Here is a 20,175-nt window from a genome sequence, read left to right on the forward strand (position 1 = left end):
CTGCATTCATCTTCCGAGTAACACTGTCTTCGCAATGGCAAGCCGAAGCCAGTACTTGGCCTGTGTGTACTTACCGACTTGTCGGCAATACAAGAAATTAATAATGAGAATGAATTTCTTCCAAAATTCTAGCAGCGCAGTGATTTAATTAAAGTATGGGTATCCGAGAAAAGAATTTATACATAGATCATGAATAATAATAGATCAGATGTAATAATGACGCAAATAGCAAGAAGTATTATGCGGTCCACGTACGATATTAATACAGGATGTCTCTAAATTGGGGGACACGGACCAGCCAGCGTGATACCTGACTCAAATCCAACCGAGAATTTCTTTGCCGCAAGCTCGTCCGACGCATAGTTTTTGAATTATAAGCGATAGCGTTAGGCCAATCAGAGTGCACCATTTCATCTGGATTTGCCGCCACGAAAATTGCTGTTTTGTTCGTCTGGGTGAATTATTATTGTTCGTTTACGAATTAAATATCGGCACCTCCCCTCTCGCCATGTTGTACCGATTCACGACCGCTGACCTCGGTATTGTTGCCGCGGCACACGCTGCCGGCCGCACACCCAAGGACGCACACTCGTGTGGGTGAAAATAAGCGAATGCCCAGCTACACAATACTACGAAACACACATCTACGAGTGGAAACAAAAATAAATCTCCAGATTAATCAGCGGATTTAAGATTTAATGTTATAAAACACTTCCAATCATCGATGTATGCATAAAACTAGAGATTTTAGACGATTGATATGCCGTTAGAGTTCATAATTAGTCATTCAATCAATCTGAATTATGCTTTCCGAAAATTTTTTGTGTCTCTGCAACATAATTTTTCCACTAGTTTTAACTTCATCATTGACATCCGATTTTTCAATAATGCGAGGGAAAAGTAACTCGCTGAATTGACGTGTCAACAGGTTTGTAAATCAATTACGATTCACCTGAGTTAACACAAAATATCTAAATAAACGAGAATTCACTGAATCACTAAAACCGGAATCATGAGAATCATTTGGGATATAACTAAATTAGGAAGAGTTGTAATGAGTCAAGTTACTTGGAATAACTTTAGATTCGTGCCAAAATTTTATGTTTAGAGAGAAAAATAATTGAATTCAAATAAAAAAGTAATTTTAAATCAGGAAGAAGAAAATTTCCAAATACCTGAATTCAAATAAAGCAATTTGAATTTAATAAATCTATCCGAATTTGAGGAAAAATAATAATTATTATTTCGAATAGGAAACTGAAGTCGAATTACATGAATAAATTCAATTAATTCAACTCAAAAATATATGGTGTCATTCGAATTCCCAGTTATTTCCTCGTCGATTCAATGAAAACGCAGCAAAAAGAGCGTGGGACCAACAGGAGAGAAATGGCGAGCAAAAAAGCACCCGCTGAAAAATGGCGAAAACTTAGGTTCTCGTTTTTTGGCTGTAACTCTTGATGCGTTGATCGCAGCGTATTGGGACTGCGCCCAATCGATTTCTCTCGCAAAAACGTCGGAATAGTGCATGAAAGAATTTATTCCAGCACTTTTTAAAATTGCGAAAATTTTCGACAAAAATGCAAAGGGGTTAGCCTTGCTTTTTCTTCACTTCTTGAGCCGAAACTTTTCGGTCTCAGAACCGATTTAATCGATTCCTACCCGACTTATTGGAACCTCAGGATCTCAGAAAACGCAGCAAAAGGAGCGTGAGATCAACAGGAGAGAAATGGCGAGCGAAAAAGCACCTGCTGAAAAATTTCGAGAACACAGGTTTTCGTTTTTTGGCTGTAACTTTGGACGCGCCGATCGCAGCGTATTGGAACTGCGCCCAATCGAATTTTCTCGAGAAATCACGTCCGAATAGTGCATGAAAAACTCTATTCCAGCACTTTTCAAAATCGCCAGAATTTTCGCCAAAAATTCAAAGGGGTTAGCCTTACTTTTTCTTCAGTTTTTGGGCGGAAAATTTTTTGTTTCGGATTCGATTCAAATGACCCGTACCTGTCTAATTGGACCCTCAGAAACTCAGAAAACGCAGCGGAAACAGCGTAGTGGTTTGAAGACCTGGAGAGGTGATACAGAAAGAAAGAACGAAGCTTCTTAAAACTTCTAGTACGTTTTAACACACATCTGAGAAGTACGAGAACAATTTCTTATCATCCAACTGTCGGAGAACGGTAGCGTTATTAGCTGACCCGTTAACTGAAGAATATATCTTTAGTCAACACCTGACTATCGAAGGGCCTGGCCGCTTGAGTCTGGAATCGACAGCAAAGATGAAGTTCGTATTTCTTGTATGTAATGTGAGATCTGCAATCATTATACATCATGTATCATTGTACATCATACATCATACATCATACATCATCATACATAGTATTAAAGGTCCAAACCAAAGTTTGGATGTCGGATGTTCAGAAAGTGACGTCACCAATTCAAAATCAGCTAGCCGAATTCCTCAGTCGGGAAACAACCGCGCAGTAGAGCGGACGGATGAGAGTCGCGCTCCGCAAATTTCAAGTACCGGGTTCTCAACCTTCCGGATCTCGCGCTTCGGGTCCGCTACGTATTTCGAGTAACGGGTTCTCAACCTCCCGGATCCCGCGCTTCGGGTCCGCTACGCGGTGAAACTTGACTTCCAGGATCAGCGCTCCGTGGTTCCTGGTTCATGTTTACAATAAATTATTTCAATTCGTTTTTCGCGCAAGCCGAAATTCAGTAGCTGTCAGTACGCTAATAAAATTTCTCGACTTCCAGGATAAGCGCTCCGTGGTTCCTGGTTCATGTTTACAATAAATTATTTCAATTCGTTTTTCGCGAACGCCCATATTCAGTAGCTGTCAGTCCGCTAATAAAATTTCTCGACTTCCAGGATAAGCGCTCCGTGGTTCCTGGTTCATGTTTACAATAAATTATTTCAATTCGTTTTTCGCGCAACCCCAAATTCAGTAGCTGTCAGTTCGCTAATAAAATTTCTCGACTTCCAGGATAAGCGCTCCGTGGTTCCTGGTTCATGATTACAATAAATTATTTCAATTCGTTTTCCGCGCAAGCCGAAATTCAGTAGCTGTCAGTACGCTAATAAAATTTCTCGACTTCCAGGATAAGCGCTCCGTGGTTCCTGGTTCATGTTTACAATAAATTATTTCAATTCGTTTTTCGCGCAAGCCGAAATTCAGTAGCTGTCAGTACGCTAATAAAATTTCTCGACTTCCAGGATAAGCGCTCCGTGGTTCCTGGTTCATGATTACAATAAATTATTTCAATTCGTTTTCCGCGCAAGCCGAAATTCAGTAGCTGTCAGTACGCTAATAAAATTTCTCGACTTCCAGGATAAGCGCTCCGTGGTTCCTGGTTCATGTTTACAATAAATTATTTCAATTCGTTTTTCGCGCAAGCCGAAATTCAGTAGCTGTCAGTACGCTAATAAAATTTCTCGACTTCCAGGATAAGCGCTCCGTGGTTCCTGGTTCATGTTTACAATAAATTATTTCAATTCGTTTTTCGCGCAACCCCAAATTCGGTAACTGTCAGTTCGCTGATGAAATTTCTATAACTTCACAATCTTCTCATAATCTTTCCGGTAAAATATGTCGATAAAAAAATTATATCAGACCTTACACATTATTTTTGATTTGTTCTCACGCTGAAAATATTTATTAGTATTCGAGGTATAACTCGCGGTGGTTGGCGGGTTTCGTTGGAGGTGGTTAGGGGTGGTTGCGGGTAATCTCGGTGATTCAGGAGGAGGGGGACGAGGATTTGTGCTCGGTGAGTAAAACACTTTTACAATATTTCGTGGCGATTTTAATTATATTTTATCTAAAATATTTCAAACGTGTCATGTTTACATTAAATTATTTCAATTCATTCTTAGCGCAAGCACAAATTCAGTAGCTATGAATGAGCTCGTACAATTTATTATATTATTAATTAATTAATTATTATTCTTATAATATTTAATGGCAATTGTAATTATGTTGTATTTAAAATTTTTGAAACGAGTCATGCTTACAATAAATTATTTCAATTCGTTTTTTGCGCAAGCACAAATTCAGTAGCTATGAATAAGCTTATACAATTTATTACATTATTAATAAATCAATTAATCAATTACTCAATTATATTAAACCTTACACAATATTTTCGATGTGTTCTTATACTGAAAATATTTATTACTATTCAAGGTATAACCTGAGGTGGTTATCGGTGGTTGTTCGAGGTGGTTGAAGGTGGTCGGAGGTGGACGAGGAGGAGGACGAGGAGGACGAGGATTTGTGCTGGGTGAGTAAAACACTTTTATAATATTTGATGGCAATTGTAATTATATTTCATCTGAAATATTACAAACTTGTCACGTTTACAATAAATTATTTCAATTCATTTTTCGTGCAAGCACATATTCAGTAGCTATGAATAATCTTATACAATTTATTATATTATTGAATAATTAATTAATATTCTTGTAATATTTAATGGCAATTGTAATTATATTTCATCTGAAATATTACAAACTTGTCACGTTTACAATAAATTATTTCAATTCATTTTTCGTGCAAGCACATATTCAGTAGCTTTGAATAATCTTATACAATTTATTATATTATTAATTAATTAATTAATATTCCTATAATATATAATGGCAATTGTAATTATATTTCATCTGAAATATTACAAACTTGTCACGTTTACAATAAATTATTTCAATTCATTTTTCGTGCAAGCACATTCGGTAGCTATGAATAATCTTATACAATTTATTATATTATTAATTAATTAATTAATATTCTTATAATATTTGATGGGAATTGTAATTATATTTCATCTGAAATATTACAAACTTGTCACGTTTACAATACATTATTTCAATTCATTTTTCGTGCAAGCACATATTCAGTAGCTATGAATAATCTTATACAATTTATTATATTATTGAATAATTAATTAATATTCTTGTGATATTTAATGGCAATTGTAATTATATTTCATCTGAAATATTACAAACTTGTCAGGTTTACAATAAATTATTTCAATTCATTTTTCGTGCAAGCACATATTCAGTAGCTATGAATAATCTTGTACAATTCATTACATTATTAATTAATTGATTAATTACATTAATCCTTAAACAATATTTTTGATATGTTCCTATACTAAAAATATTCATTACTATTCCAGGTATTACCCGAGGTGGTCGGAGGTGGACGAGGAGGAGGACGAGCTGTACGAGGAGGAGGACGAGGTGGCCGAGGAGGAGGCGGGGTGGGCCGTGGGAGAGGACCTCTCCTCTCCTCAGAGGAGGGGAGGGGAAGGGGCAGGGAAGGGGGAAAGGTGGGCGGGGAGGGGGAAGGGAAGGGAAGGGAAGGGAAGGGAAGGGAAGGGAAGGGAAGGGAAGGGAAGGGAAGGGAAGGGGAGGGGGGCGGGCGGGAGGGAGGGAGGGAGGGAGGGAGGGAGGGAGGGAGGGAGGGCGGGTGGGGGGGGGAGGGAGTGGAGGACGGATGTCGATCTTTACAGTTAATAGAGCAGAACACCCTCCCGCCCGCCCCTTCCCTCTCCCTCCCTCCCGCCCTCCCACCCACCCTCCCGCCCTCCCTCCCTCCCTCCCTCCCACCCGCCTCCCTCCCCTTCCCTTCCCTTCCCCTTCCCTTCCCTTCCCATCCCTTCCCATCCCTTCCCTTCCCCCTCCCCACCCACCTCTCCCCCTTCCCTGCCCCTCCCCCTCCCCTCCTCTGAGGAGAGGAGAGGTCCTCTCCCACGGCCCACCCCGCCTCCTCCTCGGCCACCTCGTCCTCCTCCTCGTCCAGCTCGTCCTCCTCCTCGTCCACCTCCGACCACCTCGGGTAATACCTGGAATAGTAATGAATATTTTTAGTATAGGAACATATCAAAAATATTGTTTAAGGATTAATGTAATTAATCAATTAATTAATAATGTAATGAATTGTACAAGATTATTCATAGCTACTGAATATGTGCTTGCACGAAAAATGAATTGAAATAATTTATTGTAAACCTGACAAGTTTGTAATATTTCAGATGAAATATAATTACAATTGCCATTAAATATTATAAGAATATTAATTAATTAATTAATAATATGATAAATTGTACAAGATTATTCATAGCTACTGAATATGTGCTTACACGAAAAATGAATTGAAATAATTTATTGTAAACGTGACAAGTTTGTAATAGTTCAGATGAAATATAATTACAATTGCCATTATATATTATAAGAATATTAATTAATTAATTAATAATATAATAAATTGTACAAGATTATTCATAGCTACTGAATATGTGCTTGCACGAAAAATGAATTGAAATAATTTATTGTAAACGTGACAAGTTTGTAATATTTCAGATGAAATATGATTACAATTGCCATCAAATATTATAAAAGTGTTTTACTCACCCAGCACAAATCCTCGTCCTGCTCGTCCTCCTCCTCGTCCACCTCCGAACACCTTCAACCACCTCAGGTTATACCTTGAATAGTAATAAATATTTTCAGTATAAGAACACATCGAAAATATTGTGTAAGGATTAATATAATTGAGTAATTGATTAATTGATTAATTAATAATATAATAAATTGTATAAGCGTATTCATAGCTACTGAATTTGTGCTTGCGCGAAAAACGAATTGAAATAATTTATTGTAAGCATGACAAGTTTGAAAAATTTTGAATACAACATAATTACAATTGCCATTAAATATTATAAGAATATTCATTAATTAATTAATAATATAATAAATTGTATAAGCTTATTCATAGCTACTGAATATGTGCTTGCGCAAAAGATGAATTGAAATAATTTAATGTAAACATGACTAGTTTGAAATATTTTAGATAAAATATAATTATAATTGCCATCAAATATTATAAAAGTGTTTTACTCACCGAGCACAAATCCTCGTCCCCCTCCTCCTGAATCACCTTGATTACCCGCAACCACCCTTAACCACCCCCAACGAAAACCGCCAACCACCTCGAGTTATACCTCGAATACTAATAAACATTTTCAGCATGAGAACAAATCAAAAATAATGTGTAAGGTTTGATATAATTTTTTATCGATATAATGTACCAGAAAGATTATGAGAAGATTATAAAGTTATAGAAATTTTATTAGCGCACTGACGGCTACTGAATTTCGGCTTGCGCGAAAAACGAATTGAAATAATTTATTGTAAACATGAACCAGGAACCACGGAGCGCTTATCCTGGAAGTCGAGAAATTTTATTAGCGTACTGACAGCTACTGAATTTCGGCTTGCGCGGAAAACGAATTGAAATAATTTATTGTAATCATGAACCAGGAACCACGGAGCGCTTATCCTGGAAGTCGAGAAATTTTATTAGCGGACTGACAGCTACTGAATTTCGGCTTGCGCGAAAAACGAATTGAAATAATTTATTGTAAACATGAACCAGGAACCACGGAGCGCTTATCCTGGAAGTCGAGAAATTTTATTAGCGTACTGACAGCTACTAAATTTCGGCTTGCGCGAAAAACGAATTGAAATAATTTATTGTAAACATGAACCAGGAACCACGGAGCGCTTATCCTGGAAGTCGAGAAATTTTATTAGCGTACTGACAGCTACTGAATTTCGGCTTGCGCGGAAAACGAATTGAAATAATTTATTGTAATCATGAACCAGGAACCACGGAGCGCTTATCCTGGAAGTCGAGAAATTTTATTAGCGGACTGACAGCTACTGAATTTCGGCTTGCGCGAAAAACGAATTGAAATAATTTATTGTAAACATGAACCAGGAACCACGGAGCGCTTATCCTGGAAGTCGAGAAATTTTATTAGCGTACTGACAGCTACTAAATTTCGGCTTGCGCGAAAAACGAATTGAAATAATTTATTGTAAACATGAACCAGGAACCACGGAGCGCTTATCCTGGAAGTCGAGAAATTTTATTAGCGTACTGACAGCTACTGAATTTCGGCTTGCGCGGAAAACGAATTGAAATAATTTATTGTAAACATGAACCAGGAACCACGGAGCGCTGATCCTGGAAGTCAAGTTTCACCGCGTAGCGGACCCGAAGCGCGGGATCCGGGAGGTTGAGAACCCGTTACTCGAAATACGTAGCGGACCCGAAGCGCGAGATCCGGAAGGTTGAGAACCCGGTACTTGAAATTTGCGGAGCGCGACTCTCATACGTCCGCTCTACTGCGCGGTTGTTTCCCGACTGAGGAATTCGGCTAGCTGATTTTGAATTGGTGACGTCACTTTCTGAACATCCGACATCCAAACTTTGGTTTCGACCTTTAATACTATGTATGATGATGTGTGATGTACGATGTATGATGTATGATGTATGATGTATGATGTATGATGATATGATATGATGTATAATGCTTTTAGTTTTCACGTTTCATACAAGAAATACACACTTCATCTCTCCTGCCGATTCCAGACTCAAGCGGCCAGGCCCTTCGATGGTCAGCCGTTGACTGAAGACATATTCTTCAGTGAACGGCTCGGGTAATAACGCTGCCGTTCTGCGACGGTTGGTTGATCAAAAATTTGGCTCGTATCTTTCAAATGTGTGTTATAATACACTCGAAGTGTTAAGAAGCGTCGTTCTTTCTGTCCCTATCACCTTTCTAGGTCTTTAAATCACTACGCAGCGTTAAATACTGTCTCATATACGGAGCATCCGTTTCATCTCGATCAAAATTAGCGCGTCCGTGATGTATTACAGCTACTCTGATTTTTTTTCCATACGAACACCTTTCGAAAAACAATTCTGCTTTCCTACCCAACGTAGATACAACACTTGCGACCAGCTAAAACAACGTTTCGATTCTATGCCTATGAAAATTCAAGATCGAGAGAGCAAATGAAAAGTTGTTGAAATAATTATGAATACTGATGTTATGGAATACATCGAGCGCGCGTCGAATAGAATCCCATTTCGAAATGAATAATTCTGCTCTTTTCATATCATAGCTAATCTAGTAATATAGGTAAATAGGATGGTTGGAGGTGTTCGGAAATGGTAGGACATTTCAAAAGTTAAAGTCGACGATGATCCGGTGCATCAATTTTATCGTTACAGATTTTCTTTTCCCATGAGGCATAGAGTATTCAACAACGATAATGCAGTCCTTAAAATTCATCATTGATCTCTGTCTGGAAAGCTAATTCGCAAGGCGTGGTATTCTATTCTATTTGCATTATCAGAAAAATACCCGTACTCTACGTACACTGTTTCTAATCTTTTGCTACATTTGGTTTAATCCCCATGCTTCCACAGCACGAATAGTCGGAAATGTTTTTGATTATCCATAATAAAATAAAAGAAGTAACAAAGCTTAAATTTATTGTTAAAGCTCTAATGAAGACATCAAACTGCGGTCGAATCAATTCATTTATTATATTTTACATATTATTTGCACATGACCTCTGTATATTTGATAAATTATTCCTAAATACATTGAAACATACGTATTTATAATGAAATATTATGCAATGGGCTGTGTAAACTATAAACTATAATTTCTATCGAATAGCTGCTTTTATGTCAACAGGACTTTGAGACTCAGTTCCGTTCGTCCTCCTCCTCGTCCACCTCCGACCACCTCCAACAATCGCCAACCACCTCGAACAACCACCGATAACCACCTCGGGTTGTACCTGGAATAGCAATAAATATTTTCAGTATAAGAACACATCAAAAACATTACGTAAGGATTCATATAATCACAGGTTTTGTTTTTTGGCTGTAACTTTTGATGCGTCGATCGCAGCGTATTGGGACAGCGCCCAATCGATTTGTCTCGCAGAATTACGACGGAATAGTGCAGGAAAGAATTTATTCCAGCACTTTTCAAAATCGCCAAAATTTTCGCAAAAAATGCAAAGGGGTTAGCCTTACTTTTTCTTCATTTTTCGAGCGAAAATTTCAGGTCTCAGATTCGATTTGTACGACACTTTCCTGACTAATTGGACCCCCAGGAACTCAGAAAACGCAGCGAAAGGAGCGTGGGATCAACAGGAGAGAAGATACGAGGAAAAAAGCACCTGCTGAAAAATGTCGAAAACACAGGTCATCGTTTTTTGGTTGTAACTTTCAATGCGTTGATCGCAGCGTATTGGGACTGCGCTCAATCGACTTTTTTCGCAAAATCACGTCGAAATAGTGCAGGAAAGAATTTATTCCAGCACTTTTCAAAATCGCGAAAATTTTCGCAAAAAATGCAAAGGGTTTTGCCTTATCATTGGACGAAGAATATAAAGACAGTTGCCCCCATGGTCTCAGATGTGACACCCTAAAATTGCCCCGTGAGATAATCCAATGCTGGAGTTGAGAACTTATCGTACAACATCACAGAGTTTCCGATTTCGACAAGGCGCTGGCTGCATTCACCTTCCGAGTAACACAGTCTTCGCAATGTTAGGCCCAAGCCAGTACTTGGCCTGAGTGTACCTACCGACTTGTCGGCGATACAAGAAATTAATAATGAGAACTAATATCATTCAAAATTCGTAGCAAAACAGTGATTCAATTAAAGTATAGGTACCCGAGAGAAGAATGTATACATAGATCATGAATAAAAATAGATCATATGTAATAATGATGCAGAGACCAAAAAGTGTACATGTATATGCGGTCCACGTACGACATTGATATACCTGATTAATTTATGATTATTACGTGATGCAAACTATAAATTTTATAATTTGCTAGGAAACATACTAGATTATCTACTATAATCGGGTATAATATGACAATAAAAGAATTGTTCGTTTTGATATGGGATACAATTCGACACGCAGTCTATATATCCCATAACATTCATATTCAGAATTAGGAGTAGGAGTAGAAATAGAAGTAGGATCAGGAGTAGGTTCAAGAGTGAGAGTAAGAATAGGAGTAGGATCAGGAGTTGGAGTAAGATCGTAGTAGAAGTAGGAGTAAGATTGAAGTAGAAGTAGAAGCAGGAGTAGGAGTAGAAGTATGGGAGGAGGGTAAGGGAGGGAAGGGTAGGGTAGGGTGGGGTAGGGTGGGGGGTAGGTTAGGGTAAGCGGACCAATTGGGTTGGGTTGGGTTGGGTTGGCAACTCCAACTCCTAACACTCCTACTCCTACTTCTTATCCTACTTCTCCTCCTACTCCCACTCCTGATCCCATTCCTGATCCTACTTCCACTCCTCCTTCTGATCCTACTCCTATTCCTACTCCTGATCCTACTTCATCAAATATCATAAAAATCTTAAACTCACCGAGCATCAATCCTCGTCCAGCTCGACCACCTCCAACCACTGCCAACCACCTCCAACGACCACCGCTAACCACCTCGGGTTATACCTCGAATACTAATAAATATTTTCAGTATTAGAACACATTAAAAATATTGTGTAAGGATTAATATCATTTTTTTTATCCACACATTTTACTAAGAAGATTCTGAGATACTTATAAGAAATCATAGAAATTTTATTAGCGCATTGACAGCTAATGAATTTGAACTTATGCGAAAAGTGAATTGAAATAATTTATTGTAAACATGACAAGTTTGAAAAATTTTAGATGCAATATAATCGCAATTGACATATAATATTATAAAAATGTTAACCTCACCGAGCAAAAATCCTTGTCCTCCTCCTCGTCCACCTCCGACGACCTCCAACCACCGCCAACCACCTCCAACAACCACCGATAACCACCTCGGGTTATACCTTGAATAGTGATAAATGTTTTCAGTATAAGAACACATCAAAAATATTCTGTAAGCATTGCTATAATTAATTAATTAAATAATAATATAATAAATTTCATTCGCGCATTTACAGCTACTGAACTTGTGCTCGCGCGAAAAATGAATTGAAATAATTTATTGTAAACGTGACAAGTTTGTAATATTTCAGATGAAATATAATTACAATTGCCATCAAATATTATAAAAGTGTTTTACTCACCCAGCACAAATCCTCGTCGTCCTCGTCCTCCTCCTCGTCCACCTCCGACCACCTTCAACCACCTCAGGTTGTACCTTGAATAGTAATAAATATTTTCAGTATAAGAACACATCGAAAATATTGTGTAAGGATTGATATAATTGAGTAATTGATTAAATAGTTAATTAATAATATAATAAATTGTATAAGATTATTCATAGCTACTGAATATGTGCTTGCACGAAAAATGAATTGAAATAATTTATTGTAAACGTGACAAGTTTGTAATATTTCAGATAAAATATAATTACAATTGCCATGAAATATTATAAAAGTGTTTTACTCACCGAGCACAAATCCTCGTCCCCCTACTCCTGAATCACCGAGATTACCCGCAACCACCCCTAACTACCTCCAACGAAAACCGCCAACCACCTAGAGTTATACCTCGAATACTAATAAATATTTTCAGCGTGAGAACAAATCAAAAATAATGTGTAAGGTTTGATAAAATTTTTTTATCGACATATTTTACCAAAAAGATTATGAGAAGATTATAAAGTTATAGAAATTTCATTAGTGGACTGACAGCTACTGAATTTCGGCTTGCGCGAAAAACGAATTGAAATAATTTATTGTAAACATGAACGAGGAGCCACGGAGCGCTTATCCTGGAAGTCGAGAAATTTTATTAGCGAACTGACAGCTACCGAATTTGGGGTTGCGCGAAAAACGAATTGAAATAATTTATTGTAAACATGAACCAGGAACCACGGAGCGCTTATCCTGGAAGTCGAGAAATTTTATTAGCGAACTGACAGCTACCGAATTTGGGGTTGCGCGAAAAACGAATTGAAGTAATTTATTGTAAACATGAACCAGGAACCACGGAGCGCTTATCCTGGAAGTCGAGAAATTTTATTAGCGAACTGACAGCTACCGAATTTGGGGTTGCGCGAAAAACGAATTGAAATAATTTATTGTAAACATGAACCAGGAACCACGGAGCGCTTATCCTGGAAGTCGAGAAATTTTATTAGCGTACTGACAGCTACTGAATTTCGGCTTGCGCGAAAAACGAATTGAAATAATTTATTGTAATCATGAACCAGGAACCACGGAGCGCTGATCCTGGAAGTCAAGTTTCACCGCGTAGCGGACCCGAAGCGCGGGATCCGGGAGGTTGAGAACCCGTTACTGGAAATACGTAGCGGACCCGAAGCGCGAGATCCGGGAGGTTGAGAACCCGGTACTCGAAATCTGCGGAGCGCGACTCTCATCCGTCCGCTCTACTGCGCGGTTGTTTCCCGACTGAGGAATTCGGCTAGCTGATTTTGAATTGGTGACGTCACTTTCTGAAAATCCGACATCCAAACTTTGGTTTGGACCTTTAATACTATGTATGATGATGTATGATGTATGATGTATGATGTACAATGATACATGATGTATAATGATTGCAGATCTCACATTACATACAAGAAATACGAACTTCATCTTTGCTGTCGATTCCAGACTCAAGCGGCCAGGCCCTTCGATAGTCAGATGTTGACTAAAGATATATTCTTCAGTTAACGGGTCAGCTAATAACGCTACCGTTTTCCGACAGTTGGATGATAAACTTTTTGCTCGTATCTTCCGAATATGTGTTAAAATACACACGAAGTCTTAAGAAGCTTCGTTCTATCTCTCCCGATAATAAAAAAAACGAAAATCGCCGACGATTACCTTTCTAGGTCTTCAAATCAGTACAGTGCGTTAAATACCGTCTCATATACAGAACATCCATTCCATCTCGATCAAAATTAGCGCATCCGTGATGGATTACAGTTACTCTGAATTTTATTCCATACGAACACTTTTCGAAAAACAATTCTGCTTTCGTCCCCAACGTAGATACTTCACTTGCGACTAACTAAAACAGCGTTCCGATTCTATACCTGCGAAAATTCAAGATCGAGAGCGCAAATGAAAAGTTGTTGGAATTGTTATGAATAATAATGTTATGGGATACATCGAGCGCGTTTCGAATAGAATTCCATTTCGATATGAATATTTCTCCTATTTTCATATTACAGCCGTATCATTGTAGATAATCTAGTTTGTGCCTCGAACAATTATAAAATTTATAGTATGCATCACGTAGTAAACGGGAATGCATCAAATAGGTATATATATATATATATCATACATGGACCGCATATACATATACACTCTTTGGTCTCTGTATAAGTGTTACATCTGATTATTATTTATGTTCTGTGTATACATTTATTTCTCGGGTACCGATACTTCAATCAAATCACTGTCTTGCTACGAAGTTTGAAAGAAATTTATTCTAATCAATAACTTCAAGTATCGCCGACAAGTCGGTAAGTACACACGGGCTAAGTACTGACACAATTGCGAAGACTGTGTTTCTCGGATGGTGAATTCAGACAGCATCACGTCGAAATTGGTAACTCTCTGATGTTCTGCAGTAAGCTCTCAACTCTTCCGTCGGATCATCTCAGGGGGTGCAAGCTCACGACGAATTTCCGTTGTCACACTCAAGCACATTAGGACTTAATCTTTATATTCCTCAGCCAACGTATTAGCTTCAGAAGACGTGCATAGGGAAGGATGACAGTGTCACGAGATTTCGTGTTCCGCGTGTCGATGGGGCAAACGTGCTCATTAAATGGCTTCTAGGATAAAATAACATTTTTATTCCATGATAAATACAATATTACTTCTACCAAAAATACAATTTCCACGACGTAAACAACGCATACAAACTGAACAGATATAAATTAGGTGTTTAGACGGAGAAGGAAGATGGCAACGTTGCCACATTTCTCACTTCCCAGGAACGTATCAACGCATAAAACAAGACCTATTTTATACGACAATTTTTGTTTGTCGAATTCAGAAATACTGAGTACAATATTATTCATAACACACTCATAGTTCATATTCATATCGATTTAGTGAGAATTATGCGTAAAGTCTCTATTTGACATTGGGCCCATGGTGGGCACCCACGTGATAAGTCCCTGAGCGGAAGAACCTCAATCGATTTCTCTCGCAAAATCACGTCGGAATAGTGCGGCAAAGAGTTCGTTCCAGCACTTTTCAAAATTTCGCAAATTTCCGACAGAAATGGAAAGGGATTAGATTCAGATTTATCTAAAACATCATTCTTACTTTTTCCTTGTACATTGTATGTTATTTTTTTTCGATGATTTCGACAGTTCTTCATTTCTGAGCTTTTATAGGTATGTTTGTGTTTAATGGAGTCGTTTTTTTTTCATTTTCTATCATATCAAAATTTTATACCAATAGCAAATCATAGCCTAAGATTTACATCATAGTTTCATGTGTGCGTTTTGTCCTTACATTACACTCATATATGTATATATTGTCTCTCCACTACTCATGTATAACTCAGTTCGTTACTCACTAAACTGTTTTTTTTTCTTTTCTACTTTCTGTTTCGTCATCATATTTATATATTCTCATCTTGTTCACAATCCAGCTTCATTTTCATATGATGTTTAGGCTATTGTAGTAAATTATGCCCTGTTCTAAAATCAATCCGTATAATTACATTTTTTTTTTTTTTTGGCCTTACCTTTTTCGAGGCAAAAAATTTTAGGTCTCAGATTCGATTCGTATGACCCTTTCTTGTCTAATTGGACCCCAAGGATGTCAGAAAACGCCCGGAAAGTCCGTGAGACCAACAGCGGAAAGATGAGGAGAGAAATCTTTCGTGTTTCGGCTGTAACTTTTGATCAGTTGATCGCAGCGTATTGGAACTGCTCCCAATCGATTTCTCTCGGAAAATTACATAGGAACAATTCGTCAAATAATGTATTTCATCACTCTTCAGAATCGCTGAATTTCCGCAAAACTCGCAATCGGGACAGTCTTACATTCTTTCCGTGCAAAAAATTTTTCGACTTAGAATGGATTTTCATTACCCTTTCTCTTCATGATGATGATTACCAGGAACTTAAATTGAATAGCGGAACAATCACGAAGAAAAGAGCAGCAGCCGAAAATCGAGGAATTTTTTCTCTCGTTCATGGCTGCAACTTTTGATCCGTTTGTTGCAGCGTGTATCGACTGTCCGCAACCCATTTCTATCGCAAAATTACGTCCAAACAGTGCCCGCATGAACTGATTCCAACAATTTTCAAAATCTGGAAAAACCAGGCCTTACGTCCTTCGCATTCTGGAAATCAAAATCATTTTCCTTGGGTTTGATTTGTACGCTCTTTCCTAGACTCAGTGAAGCCTCATATGCGCCAAAAAAGAAACATCTATACGCATAATATATAAAATAGGAATAATGGTTGAATAACGCCGGTTCTTTTCTCCAAAGCTGTGTAGAATGAGTCAGTTTCGAACCATTTTGTAATTCAAACCAAAATAGATCTAAGGCAATATAATTCTAATATAGGTTAGAAACTGGATAACAGATGAGCATTGAAACAAACGCTGAATTTCACATATTATCATGTCGTCAAGTTTTCAGGGAAATTGTGATCGACGTAAATCAATATGAATATTTCATTTTCATTTTACGGAAGTGAAACTTTGGACTTGATAAACTTCAATCGGATTTCGCTCATTTCAGATAACTTCCCAGATTTCATTAATCTTCGAATTTCAAGAGCAATTAAACCTCATCCCTTCCATCTTTACGATACATAAATTTTACGTCCACCTAATGTATTAAACATTCAACAAGCATCAATTTTTGCAAATTGTTCTATTTCATCGCGAAATGATCGTCTCTTTTACTCCGGAATTCGTGCAGCTCTTTCTCATCCTTTTGACCAGTTGCGTAATATGCAGTCACATCGGATCAGCGCATTGTAGATTCGCGCTAAGCCTGTTATCGGTTGATAGCAGTTCTTCGGCGTAGGATTTTGCGGTGAAGACTTTCTCCCGCCATTTTCCAACCCGCCGCTTATCTGCATACCCAGGAGAATACCATAGCTCGTGTATAAAAATTGAAGAGGCACGTAATTCAAATGACGAGTCACGCTTCTCGTCGCAAGAATTGTGCAATTTTTTACTTACTGGTTAGATATAAATTGAAATTTGCAAACATCAAGCATCCACGGCTTGTGGGAATTCCCCATCGAATTATACACATCCAGGTATACGCGTACTTCAAACTTTCTGCCGGATTGTTCGGGAGGAATAAATTCGAACGGTTGATTTATGCATACAAAGGTGGTCCTTAAACGAGTCGTTCAAGTTTTTTTCCTAAGCCCCTCTCCCAAAAATTGAATCCAAATAATTAAAATAAAATTCCTGCAGATTCCCAAACTCTATTCCAAGTCCTTATGCTATAACACCATAAGACAACATATTTATGATCGTGAATTTCGCAGTATACATGGTAAACATATCGAATAACATTAATGTGAAATAGATTTTCGGAGAATTTGTTTACAGAGTTGCATCATAAGAAATTTATTTTACCAAAAATGATCGCGATCATGGTAAACATCTTGCAAGTATTTCTTTTTTATCATAACTGAATTATCTATACCGTTTGATTCGTATATTTCAAACACGATTTAAAAAATTTTCAAGTCAAAATCCACTGGAAATGATTCAACAGTCGATCGTTCATCAAGAAAAAAATCCTAGAATTGGCCTTTCACTTTATACTTGATATATCTTCATTCGATTAAAATCTGTCACACGAAAATTGCGGCGGAAAAACAGAATAATGTGTAAAGTAATCATAAAATCCCATGTTATTTCTAGGGTGGAACGAAAACCTCGTGGGACATCATCACGAGTCAGGATTGAAGTCTGAAACTTTCAGGGAATTGTTTTTCACTTATTTGTAGTAGAGTTTGCCGGAAGGGGGGGGGGGGGGGGGGGAGGGCAAGGAAGGTCTAAGAAAAAATGACAAACATCTTTGGAACTTTTTGTACAGTACATTTTGAAAATGAGTATTTAAAACTCTTACCGTCATTTTTTAGCAGCCTGTGGGACTTACAGATCAGTAGCGATCGAGAAAGAGCGGATTTTCGCAGATCACTCATGGTTGCTAAACTATGTAGCGTAGGTGCGGAAACATTGAACACGTTTTCCGGGTAAAAGACAATGCGTTAATTATTGACCCATAATCACTTACAATAAAGAAAACAATCGATTCTTTTGTTCACTTGGAGTTTACGGTTAAACTAACAATGCTACGTGATTTTTGCAGAGACTTTATCTTGTAGAAGAGAACACGGCGCAAGACTCTTGTGGGAACCATTAGTCTCTAAAACCTAAGGAAAAAAAAAAATTTCGCTGATTCACCGCTTTTTCAATTTTTAATGATACTTAGTGTCCAAACCCGGACCTAACTTTTGCAGGAAACTTCAGGATACCTTCCTGGCCATCCAATTTACCTATAAAAAAAAGTTTCAGAGATGCGTTCTTTCTCGATGTAAGTCACGTACATTCCGACTGGATTATACGAACTGTGTGCTTCGATGTCAAATCTCACTGCTGCTATTCGCTATCTCACTTTCTTTTCCTCTACATATGTTGTACCGTCGACGATTCATTAATTATCACGTATCCTCGACGGAATATTGACGCTCGTTAAACTTCAGGGGATCGTTATTACGCCTCGCTCAACGCTCGGCAGTCTAATTCCTTCGATAGCGCAAACGAGACGTTAATGATCGTCTTACATACTTCGTATAATGTTCACGGAGAAGAATGATAGTAATCCTACGGAGCGCAATACTCAAACACATCATCGTTTAAGTAAATGCTAGTGTGGTAATTACTAGTTTCTTTGTCCTTTTTATTATTAAGATTACATTAACAAACCGTATGGAGGCGGAAGAATTTGAGCCTCATAAAATAACGCAAGGAATTACAATTGACGTGGAAAGAATTGGCGTTAGGCTTCAATACAAATGAAGCATTGGCAAGATCTGTGTTAAAAGCAAAGAGCTACGAGAACTACAAAATTAGTCAATACAGTTTTATACCTAAAACCTTTTCATGTAATACGATTGTAAGCACATATGTTGATTCATATACTTTTCTTTCGAAAACTGAATTTCATTCTTAATCTCATAATTCATCCTATTTATCATAATTTTATTTACCAGTAATGACCAATAATCAAAACAGTTCACAAGAGGGTTCGTCAATTTATTTGAACATCACAGAAAGTGATGAATAGAAAAAAACAATACAGTTGAATTTTTTATAGAATACATTATCAAGAGAAATAAAATAAAAATATACCTATCATATTAGTTGGTGAAAAAAAATCATAGGATTGCGAAAAAACTAAGTTTTTTTATTAAAGAATTACTTTGAAATGTCTCGAACAAACGACTTGCTAGAAAGATGTAAATGGAACATAGAAAATTAATTTTTTTTCACCATATTCAATGTATTCATAGAGTAACTTGCATTTTTGAAATCAGCATCGTGCCTGCTGATAACTTTAGAATCCTAATTTTCTTTCAATTTCTGTCAATTTCTCTTTAGACCTCAGCAGAAGAATTGAAATTAAAATATCACTAGTTTTAAAACACTCGCTCCGGGTCGGATGCCTAGTGTAACTGGATTTTGTGTTCGTGCGCTGGCTTACTCGGTGTCAGTGTTTTACCAGATGACACAGTTATAGGTGGAACTGGGACACGATGACTCTCCAAAAAATTGTGGCATTTGCTTCACAGTATACAGAATGAACACTGTCTTTGCGCATGTGACGCAAACCGAATCTTCTCGTAAGATTTTTTCTATATAATGCTTCAAATCACGTTTACACATGCATGTAAGTATAACGTATTGTGATTTTATGACAATAAATTTCGTCAAAAAATACCGCACAACAATCAGCTAAGTGCCAACAGATTTGAAGCACGACGCACAGCAATTTTAGCTCTAATTGAACGATGTTATTGTCATGTATTCCTATTTATGCTATGCCAACAACTCAGCAATTGCAATATGTTGATCCTGGTCGTTCGGTTTTTTTTCCGGATTCAAAATGTTATCTGAAACATGCATATTGGTTTGATAGTACAAGACATGACGTTTTCAATAATCAAACTTGTACACTTGAAAATTAGTCCTGAAGGTCAAAAGTCACCAGGTTACGGACCTGGACAGCCGGAAAGAACTACGGAGCGCTTGTCTTGGAAGTCGAGGTTCACCAGGTAGTGGACCTTGAGCGCAGAAACTACGGAGCGCTTATCCTGGAAGTCAAGTTTTATC

This window comes from Neodiprion virginianus, chromosome 3, assembly GCF_021901495.1.
Source record: "Neodiprion virginianus isolate iyNeoVirg1 chromosome 3, iyNeoVirg1.1, whole genome shotgun sequence".
NCBI classification, from domain to species: domain Eukaryota; kingdom Metazoa; phylum Arthropoda; class Insecta; order Hymenoptera; family Diprionidae; genus Neodiprion; species Neodiprion virginianus.